Source organism: Pseudopipra pipra, chromosome 14, assembly GCF_036250125.1.
Source record: "Pseudopipra pipra isolate bDixPip1 chromosome 14, bDixPip1.hap1, whole genome shotgun sequence".
Taxonomy (NCBI): domain Eukaryota; kingdom Metazoa; phylum Chordata; class Aves; order Passeriformes; family Pipridae; genus Pseudopipra; species Pseudopipra pipra.
In genome coordinates, this window is record NC_087562.1 from 6630345 (window position 1) to 6636344 (window position 6000).

The 6000-nt window shown below is 40.2% G+C and overlaps 1 long non-coding RNA gene across 1 annotated transcript in view; it reads left to right on the forward strand.

Annotated features, from left to right (window-relative positions):
- LOC135422034 (uncharacterized) overlaps positions 1 to 4710 on the forward strand; it is a 76219-nt gene extending 71509 nt beyond the window's left edge. Inside the window, exon 5 of the long non-coding RNA XR_010434296.1 lies at positions 3506 to 4710. This is a non-coding gene — a long non-coding RNA (uncharacterized LOC135422034). The remainder of the gene's footprint in view (positions 1 to 3505) is intronic.
- The last annotated feature ends 1290 nt before the right edge of the window (positions 4711 to 6000 follow it).

The window sequence follows — 6000 nt, forward strand, 5'->3', positions numbered from 1 at the left end:
GGTCTCGCTGCTCACCGGCTTTTGGGTTTCTATCCAACAAGCAACATGAGAGAGATTTTTACAAAAGCAGGGAAATGATATCTCATTAATATTTCTACCTAGCAAAAAAAAAAAAAAAAAAAAGAAGGGAATAATAACATTAGTGGTTCTAAAGCAGCAGGGAGATGATGATGAATGTTAGGCTGTATATGAAAACTATACAAGGCTGTATAGTTTTCAAAAAATATGTGCTATTTCTGTTCTTGAGCTTCACTCTTTAAAAATACATTACCATTGAAATGGAATTTTAGAAGGGAATAACAACGTTGGCAAAATATTTCTCTGAAACACACAAGCCCTGATCTGAAAACCAAAATCGGTCGTAAATCGTGGAACACATTAACAGCCACAACATGTATAGAAATTTAACTTCATAAAATATTTTTCTCAGTACAAAATAACATTTAAAACCAGTGCATTATATTGATACAAACACTAATAAAGGGATTATATTCTTGCCAAGGTTGCAGATATCAGTTCCATTTTAAAATCACAGTACAGTATTTTAAAAAATCATTAATAGTGAAAACTATTTTATATATTACATTGTACTTATTTATGAACAGTAGAAACTAATTTCATTATATCTTATATTCATATTTTACTATAAATCTACTTTTAATTGTCTGTAATTTGTACCTCACTATATTTAATGGCATAGTTCTTGAAGAAAAAGATATATATCTTAATTTTCTGTTTAATTTTACAAAAAAAAAAACAAACCCTAGAAAAAATAATCTTACTTATAATTTCCTGTAGTTAAAACCTAAGTAACCTTCAAGCTGAACACAAAGAAAACACATTGAATTATTTCTTGAAAATGCATGTTTTCTGGCTGATTTAGTGAGTATAGCATGTTATCCTTCCTCTGTGTATGCCTAATATGCACACGTTGGACCCATAATAACAGCTTTGTAATTAGAGGAAGCATTTTTAAAAGTGTGTAACTGAATGTAAAGTGAAGTCCTATTATCTCCTGTGGGATTTGTGCTCCTGAAATCATTAGGTACAGTAAATTGTTCCTCTGATTCGAAATGCTCATCCCACAAGGAGAATTAATGTTATTCTATATATATAGTTTTTCTATAGTATATAGTTTTCTCCTTATTTTTCTATTTGCTGGGAAAAGATCAGCTTCCTTACTTTTCAGTGTTTACCTGCACGAGGATAGAAATAAACCACTGATATTATTTCTGGTGGGTTGTACCTATGTGAACTCCAGATAGGAGCCTGATCCAAGGCATGTTGAATTTAATGAGCATTTCTATCTCCTGAAAAGGGATTTGGAGCCGAATGCTGGACTCCTTACAAATTGGAGGCTGAACTTTCATGAGAACACGAATTTAATCATTTTGCAAAATCAGGCATAGTTACTATGGAGTAGTTTAGATTGTAGTCGGAGAGTGTAGTTTGGTCTGATAATGATATTTTCCTCCATGTATTTTGGCCTGATCAGTGGCTTTGTGGCCAACACAATGTGTCAGCCTTGTGTTAATAAAACAATGTGCTTTAAAGTAGTGTCTGTGTAGAAAAATATAAAAAAATTTTAACCTGTCTCTGATTTTACTATTTTTCAAAAATAGACAACGGCATTACTCATGTATGAGTCCATTCCACATTTCAATAATTAACAGAGGAGCCTGTAATCTTGTTACCTCAATTAGAAAATGGAGAAGTCTGAGGGCTTGCAGGAATTTCTGGAGTCAGTGAAGGTTCAAATGCTTTTTGCCTCCTTTTCTCTCTTGCTTTTATACTTTTCCTTCATCGTGTTGCGTGAGCCTTTCCACAAAGCTTTCATTGGGAGCAGGGAGGAGGGTTTGAAAAGGGTCAGCTTAGTCTAAACAGGGTATGGAAACAAGGACTATGTTGTCACATCAGGTTTGCTCAACACTTAAAATCTAACTTGGGTCTCCATGTCCTGCCATAATGCAAATGAGAATGTTCTTGCTGGGAACATGTCATTCCCGTGAACGCTCAGGGCTGTCATGCAAAGCTCGTGGGAGCGAGGCTGCAGCAAGTCCTCCTGATTTAAGAGCTATTACTGATGCTGCTATTATTACTTTCCAGGGGTACAGCAGGGATTCACAACCTCGGTTCTCAACCTTTCCCTTATTTCTCCATGGAAAGGAGGGAAGTGGCAAGGCTCCCAGCTAGACACATTTGTCGTCCCAGTATGTAGGAATAATTGGGGCAAGGCTCATGTTGTGGACTTTCACTCGTAAAAGGAACCTCCTTCGGATCATTTTTCTGACAGAAAGCTTTAAAAATGCGACTCTTGTTTAAATGTGCCAAGAAAGAATCAGTGGGTGCAGTTATTTGCACATGCTACAGATAATGAAGTTTTTGAGCCCAGAAATCTTCTGAGTTTTGCCAGCCTGGACAGCTGGGGGTACATGGAGGGTCTTATCACTGCTTGTGTAAGGGGAGCAGGTGATTCTCATCACCTGATCTGTTCCCCATAACTTCCCAAGTTATGTGAGCCATCCCAAAAAAACATTGAAAGAGATGGTTAAGGATCAAGCTTGCATGGGATAAGTGAAAAGCTGGATTCAACTTAATTTCAGTTCTTTCTATGCATTTGTGCAGGCAAAATTCTCAGGGGCCCAGTGGAAAGAGTGCAAAAGAGACCAGAAGTGGCAGAGCCAAAGTGTGGTGGATCATTCCCAATACCCTGTCCCACTGACTTCCCACTCTACTCCCACCCCCACAGAGAAATCTTTGCTGGCTCAGGGATGCAGTTTGCAAATCTCTCTGCATCAACACTTGTAAATAAAGGTCTTTTTATATCTGAGTTTTCATATTCAGAAGAAAACCATCTCTGGCCATAAAAAAACATCTTTTTGTAGCTCTGTTGAGGGCAGACCAGCCAAGTGTTCAACGTGGTATGGAAATGCTTCCTGCAGGCTTGGAGCCATAGGTATGTAATTTTTCTTCCTTTTGTCTTGATCCTGACCCAGCCATGCTGTTCTTTCTGGAGGGTGGCAACTTGCAAAATACCAAATATCTGATTTTTTTGTAGTTGAGAAAATAGTTCCTGCACGAGCTTTTTCAGTGTGATGCTTGGGGATGGTCCTGTGCAGGGCCAGGAGCTGGACTTGATGATCCTTTTGGAATATTCTGTGATTCTGTGAGCTGCCAAAACCCTTAAACTCTCCGAAATTGCCCTCAGCACTGGGGTTGTTATCACAGCTCCAGCACCCCCAGAAAGGATGAAGCTCCTTATCCTTCACACAGCCCTTGTCTGCAGCAGAGGCAAGACAGGGGACGGGGCTGAATCTGATAAATGAGGTTGTAATAGGTTGGGGAGCAGCTGTAAAGCCCAAAACTCGGCAGAGAGGCAGCTGCCCTTTCCTACTCCCAGTGAAGTCTCCTCCTTCTGACAGTTTGCTGAAAGGACCTCCATTGTGTGTTACTTAGCACATCTGGGAATTTATTGCGAGCTGATGCTTTCTGTTTTCTATCTCAGTGACACAAAAAGAAGATGTGGAAGAGCAATTCATCCCAGATCTCTGACTCCACGCTGCATCCAAATGTGGTAAAGCCCTGGAAAGCTCTGACGTAGGAGAGCCCTGCTTGTCCCGGCCTGATCCTGAATGACACTGACACCCACTGACTTTTCCCTGTAACAGATGCTTAGGAAAAGTACGAGAATTGGAATAAATGGTAGGGAAAAAAAGGAGGCTGATTTCCAAAATACACTCTTTAAATGCAGGGCACTGGAATGTGTGGCAGGGCTGGAATACAGCATTGACCAGATTCCTCACGTTTCCTGACTTTATTACCCTCCTGAATACGGAGAAAGGGAAAGAATAAAGACCTCTCAGACAGGAATAAAGCTCAAATCTCAGCTTCTCAAACTCAACAAATGATCAAGGAGGGGTTGTGCGTGGCAGAGAGAATTACCCTGGTAATCTCCTGACCCTCCTCTTCTCCCCACCCAACAGTTGCACTGGAAGATGGCTGTGTTATAGCACAATATAGGGATTTTCCAACCAGAGAGTGGGCTGTGAGCACAGGGCATCTGTATTCCAACACCTTCCCTGCCCTTTACCTCAGTTAGCCCTTTGCAATAGGCTGCAATGAAATCATGTTCCCAACAGCAAGAACACAAAATAACTCATGATGTGCCTCAAACTGTGAGAAAAGAGTATCTGATCCTGCCCAAACACAGACCTGCTCACTTCAAAGGGGGCAATATTTACATTGTAATCAACATCCCCTTTAATTCCCTTTTCTGGCCCAAATATTCCCTTCTGTGCATATTTGCTTAGCCACTGCCCATCAGGAAAATCTGCACTGACTGATGAGAAAGGTGGGGAACACTCGGATCTGAGTGGTGCTCCAAGGCAATACCTGGATCCCAGGAACCATCCAAGGGCTACAAGCCCTGACGCCCCAGGACTAAGGATTTTCTCCTGGCTCATTTTATTTATAACCAACAACTTTTGGCAGGGCCAGTGACAATCCAGATTTCTGTGTTTTCCACAACACTTCCTGAATTAAAGCTCTCTCCCATGTAAGTGAGTAAAGAAACTTCTTCCCTGTCTCAGAGATGGGGAAACAGGAGCAAAGAACCAAATTGCAGTCTCAAAGTGTGATTTATAACTCCCACAAGGAACAAGAAATCCCTTTTGCCATCTTTTTGCTGACTTCAAAATCTCAGAATGACCAGCTGGGCAGAATGAAATTTCTTCAGTTCTCAGATACTGTGATAAATATTTAATAAATAATCAAATAAAAGCTGAATGTTGCTTGTATTTTTTTTTCCCTTAGGTCAGCATCTGCAGATTCTCGTGCTGTTATTTCTGAAACAGCTTTAACAACTTATTATGAAAGCAGGCATTTGTTATGCAGCAAATCTAAGCTTCACAGTCAATGGGTGTTTTGTGGCCTGGGAAAAAGTAAACATAAACTGAAAAAATCACTTGTGCCTATTCTTGTTTTGGCCCAATAAGAATTAGTATCAGATGTGTAAATGGTGAAGTTCCTTGAAGGAAATGCATCTCCTTTGTTGAGGGACTGTTAGCTAAAAACACCAGAGCCCAGGATGATGTAATAGCCAGACGTCTGCAGACTTTAGGAACAATTGTCATTTATTTCCAGGAATAAGAGGAATTTTATTTCTATTTCTCTTCCCACATCACTCATTCTAGGAGGGAAAGATGCTTTCCAAGACATTTCAGCAGTCACTAATGACATAGTTCTGTGTGGGTCACTCCACTCGACAGATAGATTAGAATCTAGTGTCAAACCAGGGAAGAACTGAGAAGAAGTCTTGATATGAGATGGGAGACAGACTGATGAGTCCACCCTGATGATAGGACTTAATTATTCAGGGGCTAAAGATGAAAGTTGACTGTGATGAGATGCCAAAAATGCATCTGGAAGTACATGTCTGAGTGAGAAAACATCAGCTAAAATGCAGGATAGAGAAATGTCAAATTATGTGCAAGAGGGAGAGCATGCTGGAAATCCTCTAAACTGACTCTCTTACACTCTAAACTAACTCTAATAGCTGAGAAGAGTTAGATCTATGATAGTAATTATCCTGTGAAATAGGCTGCATTTGTAGCTCTCAAGACAGGAATGAAGGGGAGGGGGAGAAAAAGAGAGAGAGAGAGAGAAAGAGAGAAGGTGTTATTTTATAACCCTTTGGTGTATCTCCACCTGGAATACCTGAAATATTCCAGCTACTAAAGGAACCAGTCAAACTGAGGCTTAGAGGCTTAGAGGATGGCACCAAGGGTAATTAAAGATTTTGTCTTTGGTGTGAGAACCATTAAATAGGCTCTGTGTCTTCAGCCAGAAAAGAGATGACTGAGAGGATACGATGGAGTTCTCAGGAATTGTGAATGACAAGGAGAGAATAGCAAGCAGCTGTTTGATGGTTTTTCTTCTAATACAACAACTCAGAAGCATGAAACGAAGCTGGTAGCTGGCAGTTTAAACCAAGAAGGAGTA